Source organism: Aquila chrysaetos, chromosome 15 (genome assembly GCF_900496995.4).
Source record: "Aquila chrysaetos chrysaetos chromosome 15, bAquChr1.4, whole genome shotgun sequence".
Classification (NCBI taxonomy): Eukaryota; Metazoa; Chordata; class Aves; order Accipitriformes; family Accipitridae; genus Aquila; species Aquila chrysaetos.
This window is the reverse complement of record NC_044018.1, coordinates 13011934-13023467: the sequence shown is the minus strand read 5'-3', so window position 1 is coordinate 13023467 and position 11534 is coordinate 13011934. Positions and strand designations below refer to the sequence as shown.

Here is an 11534-nt window from a genome sequence, read left to right as displayed (position 1 = left end):
GGGCTTGTCCAGGTCCCCCTGGATGGCATCCCAACCCTCAGGTGTGTCAACCGCACCACACAGCTTGGTGTCATCTGCAAACTTGCTGAGGGTGCGCTCGATCCCACTGTCCATGTCATTGATGAAGTTATTAAACAGTACTGGTCCCAATACGGTCCCCTGAGGGACACCACTTGTCACCACTATTGGTGCTTCCAAAACAGGTTGCCTGTGTTCAAATTGCAACTGGGACAAGATGTTCCTGCAAAATCGAAGATGCCTCTGACAGACTCAGGTCTAACCAGACTTCAGTGTTCAGATGCAGCTCCTGACACTTTACTAGTATACACCTAATAGAAAATTTTCAAGTTCATTATCTGCTTGACAAATAACAAAAAACTAGCACTTTGGTATTTATCTGTAACACAGCTGTGGTAAATGTCTTCACCTGCTAAGAAGGAGATGAGAAAAAGCCCTAAACTGGTTACCAAGACGGAGGTTAGCATTTATGCAACTACCGCTTCTCCATAACACTGAGCTTTGATTCTCCAAGGTTGAGAGATTATTTCTATTTTTTAATTAAGATTCTCAAGATAAAGATAATGACAAAGTTGCCAAGCTTTTAGTGTTAAACATCAGGTAGAGAGGGGAATTGCATGCCCTAGGAAAAAAAGATGCTGTGAGGCAGAGGGGGGTTTTTCTTTTTTCAAATAACCACGATAAAAGCGTTTAGCAAAAGTAACAAATGTAAAGAGGAAAATAATAAACACGAAGAGGGAAACTACGTGGGTCCTGTAGCGAGGACACGACGCTCGTTTCTCAGCTGTGCCTGCTCAGAAAGGGACCGTTTGCTGTAGGTTTAGGGACTCGAAAGTCGCCCCCCCCCCCCAACCTCGCAGAAGTGATGTGCAGCTTTCCGCAGTCCGTGATTGCAGTGCTCCCGCGGGGGGGGGGGGGGGGGGGCTGCGGGCTCACATGAGCGAGCGGCCGGAGCCCCGTCGCCGATGGGAAAAAGGTCGGCGCGGCTTGCAAAGACACGGAGCGACACGACAGGGAAGACAACTCAGCGCAGCGTCCACCCCGACGTGATTTTTTTGCTCGGTTGCCGGCGTGTTGGCCCGCCGGCCCCCCCGCTTCTCTGGGATTAGCACGGAGGCTCCGGCGCGGGAACGGTTCCAGACTGACCGGCGAGAGAGACAATAGACAAAGCCGGGCTCTTTCATCCGGGGGCTGCCGGAGCGGAGCCCTGACAGGTGATGGATGAGCAGAAACCCACACGACTTCCCCACGTCCTCCCCAGCACGCCGCGCTTTATGGCCCGACACACTGCGCCCATTATCCCGCCCTGAGCCCCCGGCTCCCCCCGGCCCTCCTCCTCCTCCTCCCCGGGGCGGGGGGGGGGGCGGCTGCGCCCTCCGCCCGCCTGGCCGAGCCCCCGGGCCGGAGCAGGGGGGGGCGGCCGGAGCCGGCAGGCGCCCGGCGGGGACAGCCCGGCGGGAACGGCGGCGGGAACGGCGGGCGGGCACCTGCGGCGGGCGGCGGGCCGAGCTGCGGGGCGGGCGGGCGCGTCTGGGCCCGGCTCTGGGGGGGGTGAGCGTCGGGGGGGGGGGGGGGTCCGTGTGTGGGTGTCTGTGTGTCTGTCTGTGCGTGTGGGTGTCTGCGTGTGGGTGTCTGTCTCGGGGGGGGTGTCTGCGTGTGGGTGTCTGTGTGTCTGTCTGTGTCTGCGTGTGGGTGTCTGTCTCGGGGGGGGTGTCTGCGTGTGGGTGTCTGTGTGTCTGTCTGTGTCTGCGTGTGGGTGTCTGTCTCGGGGGGGGGTGTCTGCGTGTGCGTGCGTGTGACGCTGCCGCCCGGGTGCCGCCGCGCGCCGTGTGCCAGCGTGACGAGGGCACCCACGGCGCCGGACCTTTCAGCCATCCGTCCTCCGGGGTCTTTGCCGCCAAATCGGCTTTCGGGCCCATCGGGCCCATCGGGCTTTCGGGCACAGAACGGCCCGGTCGGTTCCTCTGTCGCTTGTGGTACTCCGCGCTGTGGGGTCGCAATCGCCGTCAGAAGTGACCGTCGCGCAAATGCTATGGAACGGACCCCTCGAGGCTCCCGGAGGGAGACTATGTTTAGAGAGGAACAGGAGCACGAGAGGGGGTTCCTCCTGCTCCATCCTTCCCTGGACGGCTGAATTCAGCCCTTCACAAGTCTCAGCTCCGGAAGATTTTAGCCTGTGCACGTGGTGCTTGTCCAAAAAGACAAAAACTACCTAACCTGCTTGGCAGGTCAAGACTTCTCGGTCTGGTTGCTTCTATATGAGGACATACCCATGAAGCATCTTTACAGCAGCTTGGTTAGATTTCCAGTGATACAAACATTTCACTCTGTGATTCAATCACTTCCTTCAAAATTGGCTGAAGTCTAAGATGCTCTAAAGTACCTAAAGTCCTCTTGGATGTGTGCTCCAAACTCATACTTACTAAGAAAAAAACCCTAAGCTTTAAAAATTCTGGTAGCACAGCAGTAGTGCCACTTTGGAAGATAAAAAGGGATCTCTGATTAGCAAGCAGGAAATTCCCTGCAGTTTAACCTGGGTTTTTTCACTCATTTTTTATTCTATTTCAGATAATGAGACAAGAAGGACTAAGTACAAATATTGTAAAAGAGATAATAGTGTAATTAATTGGGCTTGGGAGGGGGTGAGGAATGAATGAAGAATGAGTGACCTTTAAAAAGAGCTGAATTTAATGGAGGGTTATGTGTACAAAATTTAGAATATTTATATCTGTCATTGTTAACACAGGTATAGAAATAACCACATCCATGGCCTTTTTTATGTATCGGCATAAGGGTGTGCGTTCCCTGCAAACAGGAGTTGTTGAGCATAGCTAATTTGGGTGGGTTTTTGTGCTTCGGGAATAAATCACAGAGAGGACTTAATGTTTGTCTTCGATGTGCACATACAGTGGAGTCATTGAACCTGTAGATGAGGATTCGGAGACGTAGGAAGCAGCTTGGGGAAGCAATGAGAAACCATCTGAGCTTGCTCCTGATAGACCTTGATTGATGTGCCCAGTATTCCCTATCTTACTAGTCAATACACAAAAACTAATACTTCAGCAAAACACAGCAAATGTGATTAATATAGAGGCCTTTGAGTCCACCGTGTTATACAGCTGACAGTTCTATAAATTCAGACTTCAGGTGAGCAATGAAGAATGCGTGCCATTAAACTGAATAATAATACTATGATGCTGAATGAGAAAGCATGAATATAAATGACAGCTAGATGGACTGGAAAAGCAACAAGATAGAAAGTTGAGGTGAACTGCCGCGACTTTGAAAGGTAAAAAGGTAAACCTGATTATCAGCTTTTGGATTGTTTTGCTTCTTAACACTGGCAATTTCCTCACCTCACAAAACACACAGACCTGTTCTTACTAATTTGATGATGCACATCGTATTGTTGATGAACAGATTTTATTTAGATTTTGTCAGCACATAAACAGGTAATTTAAAAAGCAGTGCAGTAAAGCCATTTTAGGCAGTGATGCTAGTATTTTAAATTACAAAAATCTGGATTTGATACAATGTTAGAGAAACCTTCAAAAAATTCAAGCTCTGGTTGGCATTGCGTACCAAATGTTACCCTTTTCATTGAACAATCCAGCTGCAAGCTGTATGGATTTACCTAAAAAACAAAACAAAACAAAAAACCCCAATTCCTTTATTTCTACAACTTGCAATAGATGACTTCAGATTGCCAGTAAGGTTTGTGCCCGTCCTCAAACCATTGCTGGCATTTCCACCATGCTGTTAGATGGATTTGGTTGATGCACTCTCTTCTGGTCAGTTTAAGGCATGGAGTGGTGGTATTTATGAAAATTTTTCTGTGCTACTTTGCAGGAAGTGGTTCTAATCTAATTAATAAATGGTTTAAACATTTTGTATTTTACTGTGATTAGCGAATAGAGATCATTTTGAGGCCCAGGCAAAGTTCTCTAACTGTTACCTTACAGGTTCCCTCCCGCCCCGCCCCATAACCTGCTCACTTTCTGGCGCTGTGATTTCTGCATTCCTGAGACCAGCTTTAATAAGGGTGTAGGGGTGGTGGAGCACAATTGTTTGCAAGCACGTAAGTTTTGCTTTGAAATCACAGGAGATCTTGACATTTCTAGCAGGCGGAACTTCCACTTGTGTAAAGCTGCTGGATTCAGTCCAGAGAATTTGGCTTGGATGAGTGAATAAAGCTGAACAGAGAGGCACTGCTGGGCATAGTCAAAATCTTAAATTAAAAAGCTGCTTGCTTTGTCATATGTGTGTTTCTGATGATTTTAATGAAACTATTCACATAGGGGAATTGTGCAACATTTCTCCCATTTTCCGAGGAACACCACCGTATTATATAACATCGTGCCACTGATGTTCGGCTACCTGCACTGACAAAAGTTAGCTGTGTCACAGTATTCATTTTAAATTGCCCTGATAATATGTTTCCATAAATTACAGCATCTGATCTTTCTATATACAGTCCCTGTCCATGTGTTGAAACTTCAACTTGTTCCCTACTGTCCTTACTAACGAAAAACATTGCTATAAGCAATTTTCTATATACATATATTAATTTCGGATTACCGAGATTGCCTAATGAGATTATAATTCTCTGTTAAATATTTCTGACAGAGAATATACAGTACAGAATTTGGAAAACATCTTTATCTCATGATGAAACCAACTTCCAGCAGGTTTTGTCAGAAATATTCCCAAGAAAGCCTTCACAGTTCTGCAAGAAATTATCCTGCATAATGCTAATAAAGCAGAATTAGTTCAGGTTGCTGCTGACAGCAAAAAACCTTCTCAATTGTTTCACCCTATCAGGCTCCCACACTTGGAAATTATTACAAGCAACTGCTAGGAACAAGAAAATGAACATGGGAGAAAGTGGAGAGAGAATTTTCTTTCCTCCAGTTACTCTTGGCACCTTGGGATGATCATCCTAAACTGGATCCCAACACAGTTATATGGGTGAAATCGCCTCCAATGGAGCACCTTTTAACACACAGGTAAAAAGTTGGTTTGGTTTTATATGAATTCTGATTTTTGCGGGACTTCTGGATTATGTTTTATTATGCAACACTGAAACAGTAGGGTTTTAAAAGAGAAGATTATTTTTCTCAAATTATTTCTGAAGTAAGATGCTGCACACGTGTACTTTACTAACTGATGTTCCCAGGCAAGAGTTCAGTTGGTTGGAGGGAATGAAGGCTTTTCTAGTTTTTGGTTTAGTTTTCTGGGAGGCTTTTTTTTTTGCTGGTTTCTGTTTGAGATGCTGCAGCTCTGGTCACCTTGATAGAAATGGTGAATGTTGATGCAAGTTACATCTTCTTGTGATTGCTGGGAAATCAGGGAAGATGCTGAGCCTTTTACCACCATGTCTCGCTCACTGTGGTAAGATAGCGTTGCAATAAAGAAGGGTATACTAAAGCTCTGACTAGCATTAAATAACAATGAATTTGGCCCTTTCCTAGTCACAATGTCTGTACTAAACAGAGCCAAAGCATGAAGTAAAAAAATTATTAACTGATCATCCTTGGCTTATGCCAAATTTAAGGAGTTGTGTGGCCCAAGAGGAAATGGATCTGTAGAGCAAAACTGTTGGTGCTGAGGACGTGATGCCCCCTGTATATGTATTTTGGAGGTTTTACTTAAGGCCAGATCTATTCTGGTGTCATGGACTGAACGCTCATTAGCACCTAGAGGTGTGAAGTGAACTTCTGGAGCACATCTCCTGGCTTAGTATCGGAGGAAAGGAGTTGTTTCATGTGCTCCAAGACAGCTCCACCACATGGGCAAGAAAGTTGCTTCAAAAACTCCATTTCCCTGATCTAAATTAAAAAAATTAATGCATACACACCCAAATATATAGTTTAATTACTACCATGGGGCCTGGTGTATATGGATGCAAACTTTGCCGTGTCACTCACCCTCATCTTAGATCCAGCCGTGGGCTATTGTGTTTGCAAAAAAAGCCGCAACCGTCCTGCCCCCACCGCACACATGTCTCATTTGCAAAAGAAGGGGTGGTAAATGCAACTCACATTTCCTCGACTTAATCTGCAGATTGGATATTAAGGAAGTGGGAAATGTGTGTCTGATGACCTCAGGCTATGTCTATGCTTGAAAATAAAACATGCCACAGATTATAGCTTGGCTCACACCCATACACGTAAGCTCTCTTCCCTCCAAAACCAGGGTCTCCTCAGGTAAAAGCCTTGCTTTCTTGTAGTAAAGTTGCACATCTCTCTTAACCATTTCCTGCTTTTTTTGCTGTTGTTTAACATTTTTAATTTGAGAATTGAATAAAAACATCCGTCACAGCCAGATAAATCCTCTCTCTTCCTTCTCTCTTCAAAAGAGTGGCACTACCGTGCTACTACAGCTTTTTGTAATCAGAATGACAAAACTTCCAGAAGCAGAAGAGCCTTATTGTACACCCTGGCAAAGACTGGTGGAATGGGACATGATGATGAAATGATATTCCTATTTGGGAACTCAGTGTGGTGTACCCATCCCTTATTTAAGCATTCTTACTCTGAGGACCAGACCACAGAGCATGCGAGCACAACTTAAGTCTGCAGCACCTAACACTTGGCCTCAGAGACCAATGCATCTCAAATCCTCCACGCTTTGCACAAAACTAATACAACTCAAGCCCTTCCTGCAGATTCTGTGTAATTTGCAAATTGCTTTGCTTCCCTGGCACCCATTAAGATGCTGCTGATGCCCAGGGGCCCCAGTCATCATTGCTTCTAGTGTTGGCACTTCTGTAGGTGCTGTGGTCTCTCTGTTAGGTAAAAATTGCCTTTTATCCTCAGCTCACACTGAAATCTTCTCTGTCTTCTGCTGTTTTTGACGGGTTTTTTTGTTTTATAACACCAAAAATGGTGGTACACATTTGGTACACATAACACCAAATATTTCTACACAGACAACATAGTTAAACAGGGTTCAGGTGTAAACTGCCAGTATTTTGCCTCAGAATGCAGTGCTTGGTACAGTCACATCCTCTACTTGGATAAATTAGAGTTGCTCATTAAATAGAGCTATTCTGATTTGCGCCAGTCCAGGAGATGGTTTGATATGATGTGAAGAAAAAGTTCCTAAAATTTAGACACAGCATCCCGATGAAGGAATATATTCCTTGTATTTGGTACAGACAATTTCTTGATTTAAAAATCTCTGCATCTATAAAACTCCTGTCCATGGTCAGTTTAAAATTGCACATCCAATACTTGTCCATATCAGGAGCTGGACAAGTTAGGAGTGAAGGCTTAAGAACTACCTCTTTAGTCTAACATCTGGATGTTCAGGGGGAAGTATTTATTTAAAATCCATTTGTCTAGTAGACACCTTACAGACCATCAGCTTAGCATGAACATGGTTGTATAGACAAACCTGCCTATAAAAATGACACCACCACCACCACCCCCCAAATCCAGGCTAATCCAACCACTTAAATGAATCTCATAAAGGAAAAACATACTTAGAGGCATCAGTAGTTCATTGCGTGAAGGATGGTATATATCAAAAGAAGATTTGAAAAGGCCTGTCCTAATGCCCAGTGTTGTTCAATATATTTATAAAAGTCATGGACAATGGGCTAGAGAATACTTTCATTACATTTGTAGATAATACTAGTGTGGGAAGGACTGAAAATGCAACAAAAAGACTCAGGTACAGCTTGCTACTGAAAAATGGTCCCATTTTCCCCAGGCCATTCTTTCCCTCAGACACAATCATTCACGCAGCAGTTGGAACTAATGTGACCAAAAATCCTCTGAAAGGATTAGTTTTCAACTGCATGTTGTAGACTGCAAAGTGACATGACACCTGGCTCAGAACAAGGAATAGGGTGGGCATGCGTGAACAGAGCTGGGGGCGGGTGGGGAAGATGCCCTTTTCAGCCACAGACATTGTAAAGGGACCCTGCAATTGCACCCTGATAATACACTGAAGGCTAGAAGTAGAGTTAAAGATAATCTTGACAAATGGGAAATTCACTGAAAATAGGATTAAATAGGATAGGAGCAAAGTACTGTACTTAAGTAATATAAATGGCCATTGTAGGTGGATTACAAGATTGCAGTTCCCCCTTTGAAGTTTATTTTATTTCCACGCTGACTTCCAAGTGCACCATCTTGATCCTGTGCCTCTGTGCTACCTATGTGAATTTTGGGTTGCCTTTCCAGTTTGGTTATGATTAAGTATTAGGGCAAACCAGAGAGAAGGCTGTTCTACAAGTCAGTGAGCCGATACTCAACCTGCTGCCAATGGTTACTGCAGATAACATCTGTAGTAATCCTTGTGTCCTACAATTGTTTCACCTACAGCCTCCAGTTTCTGCCTTTTCAAACAAGGCAGGAGATAAAACAAACAAAAAATTTGCTCTCACAAGCGAAAATCACAACCTAAACAGTATGGTTAGAAGGCTTCATGTCTCTCATGTTGCATCTCCACAGTTAAACCCAACGCTGAGGTCTTCCCTCAGTCTTCAAGTAGTCCTTACTCAGGTGGAAACCTTGTGGAAGGGCTCAGCTCACCAGAGCTCTCAGCTGCCTTCTCAAGGTATCATTCTCGCTTATATTTAGGCTTTATATTAATTTGCTTTTATAGACAGGCACCTCAAAGATGTACCTGTGCCCTTCTATACTGCAACAGGGTACAAGGCCTATATAGTTTCCTACATTGCCCTCGTTACCTTCCCACTATGAATGAAGCAGTATTGTGTGTCTAACGTGAGATTTCTTTTCTTAGGCTTTTACCAGAGGGATAATAATTTCTTTTCCTAGCATTTAGATTAAAGGAAAGCTATTTCTTTTTTTGAAGAATTACCTTCTGATGTCATTTAAACTAATGGAATTACACTAGAATATAAACAATGCGCAAAAGAAGAAACTCAGGCTCCTAAGCCGTGTTTACATAGGCGTCTGAGTGAGGAAACCCTTTTTCTGAGCTGCACACACATCATTCTCCATGGAGCGTGGTTTGCATAAGGCTGTATTGTTCCGTCTTCCAACTCACTCAGAAGGCTTTTTGTGTTTTGGCTGTCTTCTCCCCCCCCCCCCCGCCCCAATACACAGCCCATTTTTCTCGTTTTAGCCTTACTGCTGCTGTGTCCTGCTTCTTTTTTTGGCCTCTTTGCAGGATGTAGCAGAGCTCAGACTCCCACCTCTCAGCAGAGGAACAGTCTCTCTCTCAAACCAGCCTGCAGTCCGCAGGAACGCACCCTTACATCAGCCCCGGCCAGGGACCGGGAGCTTCTCCAAACAGGTCCCGAGACCCTCGGCTTCTGGCGGCAACGTGAACCGCAGGGTGGGGAAGTCCGTGGCTCACCATTTAGCTTATGTCAGCAGTAACTCACACACCCCTGGTTTTACTCTACAGGCACATAAAAAAAAAAAAAACACAAAGAAAACACGGAACGTGTAATACTGGATTTAAGTTTGCTTCCAAAACATTGTGCTCAGCAGCTCATGCTGAAAAGAGAGAAAGGTCTTCGCCAGGGAGGATCAAGGAGTGGTGGAGCCGAGATAAAGAACGGTTCGCAAAATTCAGCTGTTGCTTGGAACCCATGGTTATGAAATCCATCACTGTAACTATTAGATTGTCTTTTGTTCTTTTCTTACTTATTTTGACTATCTGGTGTTAATAATTATATAGCAGCAATAAGAGAGCAAGAGTAACATTTTACCCATATTCAATTATGCTACACTTCACCTTTCTCAGAGTATATTAATTATAATTCATGGCTTTAGCAAACCACTCTTAAAGGGCACTCAAATAAGGAAGAAAAACAAATGTAATCTCTCTGAATCCAGTGTACTCATGCAAGCCCTGTTAACCCACTGATTAAATGATCTAGCCTTGCATAATTATCCCTGTTATATGAACTGGTAAATAAAGGCAAAAACGTGGCTTTTCTAGTGAAAACCAGCACGAGGATATCATATCAATTAATTTCCACTGAAGCTTTAAAAATATTATTGTTAGAATGTTAGTATTTTGCCTTAACGTTCACAAATTTCATTCTGGATAAATTCTTACATTTGTAATCAATTATGGTGTTTCAGCAGGGGATGAGGTGACATGTAAGTCCCTCATATTTTAGACTGCATGGCAGAGTTTGTACTTCATCCGCTGGCTACAGTTTTATGTAATAACACTTAATAAAACTGAACATTTTCCTTGATACAAATGAACGTATTTTGGTGTTTGTTTAAAGGTGTAACTACAGAAGAGGTATAATGTAATACAAACCAAATGTCTGATGAACCATTTTTTTTCCCCACCCAACATCTCTGTCTTCTTGAACCACACTTCTCTGGAGTGAGATTCAGAGTGCCTACGTGAAAAGGCTACGTCGCTACTAATAAATTGAACAGGTCTAGTTTCTGGCTGGTGGGCTGACTGGCATGATCTGGCTACAACCATACCCTTATTCTTTCTCTGCCTCCAAACCAGCACTGTCACAACTGACGAGCAAAGGCTCGAGCTGCGGGAGGACCTTCTCGGCTGCTGGGCTATGGGGTGGGACTGAAGCCTGCCAGGCACCGAGAGACTCTCGGCGCATACACCCGTGCCCTGGCCCCATGCAGTGGTACAGCTGGAGTGTCTGCGTTCCAGAAACGGCTTTTATTCACCCTGTAACAGATTTATCTAGACCACAGTTCTTCAGCTACTTACAGGCAATCAGCGTGGGGTAGTATCAAAAGCCTCACGGAGGCAAATGACTTGATATTGCTGCTTCTCCCCTGGTACTTCTTCCTCTCTATTTAGGAAACTATACTGCTTTGACATGGTCTGACGTGGCCCGTTACCTGACTGGGCTCTTATTTTCACACCCCTTCCTGATTTTTAAGGGCAGGCACTTGCCTAACCTCCCCTTTAGAAGTAACCACATGCAACTACAGTCTGTACTAAGCCAGTTCATCAAATACCTTACGATGAAGTTCATCAGGCCCAACCTACTCCAAAATACTGAATTTAGCTAAGGCTGGGGCACTGAAGTATGAACTTGATATTACTTGCAGCGTATCTACTACTTGCTATGGGATAATGGTGAAAAAACACTACCTAATGGACTGATCAGCAAGTAACACTGCAAAGCTTTTCTATTACTAGGGCTGTGTTTTCTCCTATCAGTATTGTCAGTGCTATGTGCCATTGGAAGCATCATTCTTTTCTTTTCTCAGTCCATTTTAATGCTTCCGTATCTTTAATATTTTATGTTGAGAAAGATTCTTTCTCTACAAATATCTCCATTAATATCAATCTAGAGTCACTCCACTAAGTCAGTGCAGCAGTACCTACGGGAGACAGTATCTGGTTTTAAGTATTCCAAAGGGCTGAATTGCTTTGAAGTACCTCTTGGTTTCATTGCCTAGTTCTAGAGGCTTTTTGTGGATCCTAAATATTTTCAGGTCCCCCTGTCCCTAGTTGTTTGTAATCGCCTCTCACGTTCTATTTCACTGTTTAAAGGGCAAGGAAAGTTTACTGAATGGAAAGACCTTGGA

At 44.3% G+C, this 11534-nt stretch overlaps 1 long non-coding RNA gene across 1 annotated transcript; it reads left to right on the top strand.

Moving 5' to 3' along the window:
• The first annotated feature begins 4018 nt into the window (after nt 1-4018).
• Nucleotides 4019-10216, top strand: LOC115351401. Its single transcript, XR_003926783.1, has 3 exons — nt 4019-4096; nt 4840-5024; nt 9166-10216. It is a non-coding gene; the product is annotated as an uncharacterized LOC115351401 (long non-coding RNA).
• The last annotated feature ends 1318 nt before the right edge of the window (nt 10217-11534 follow it).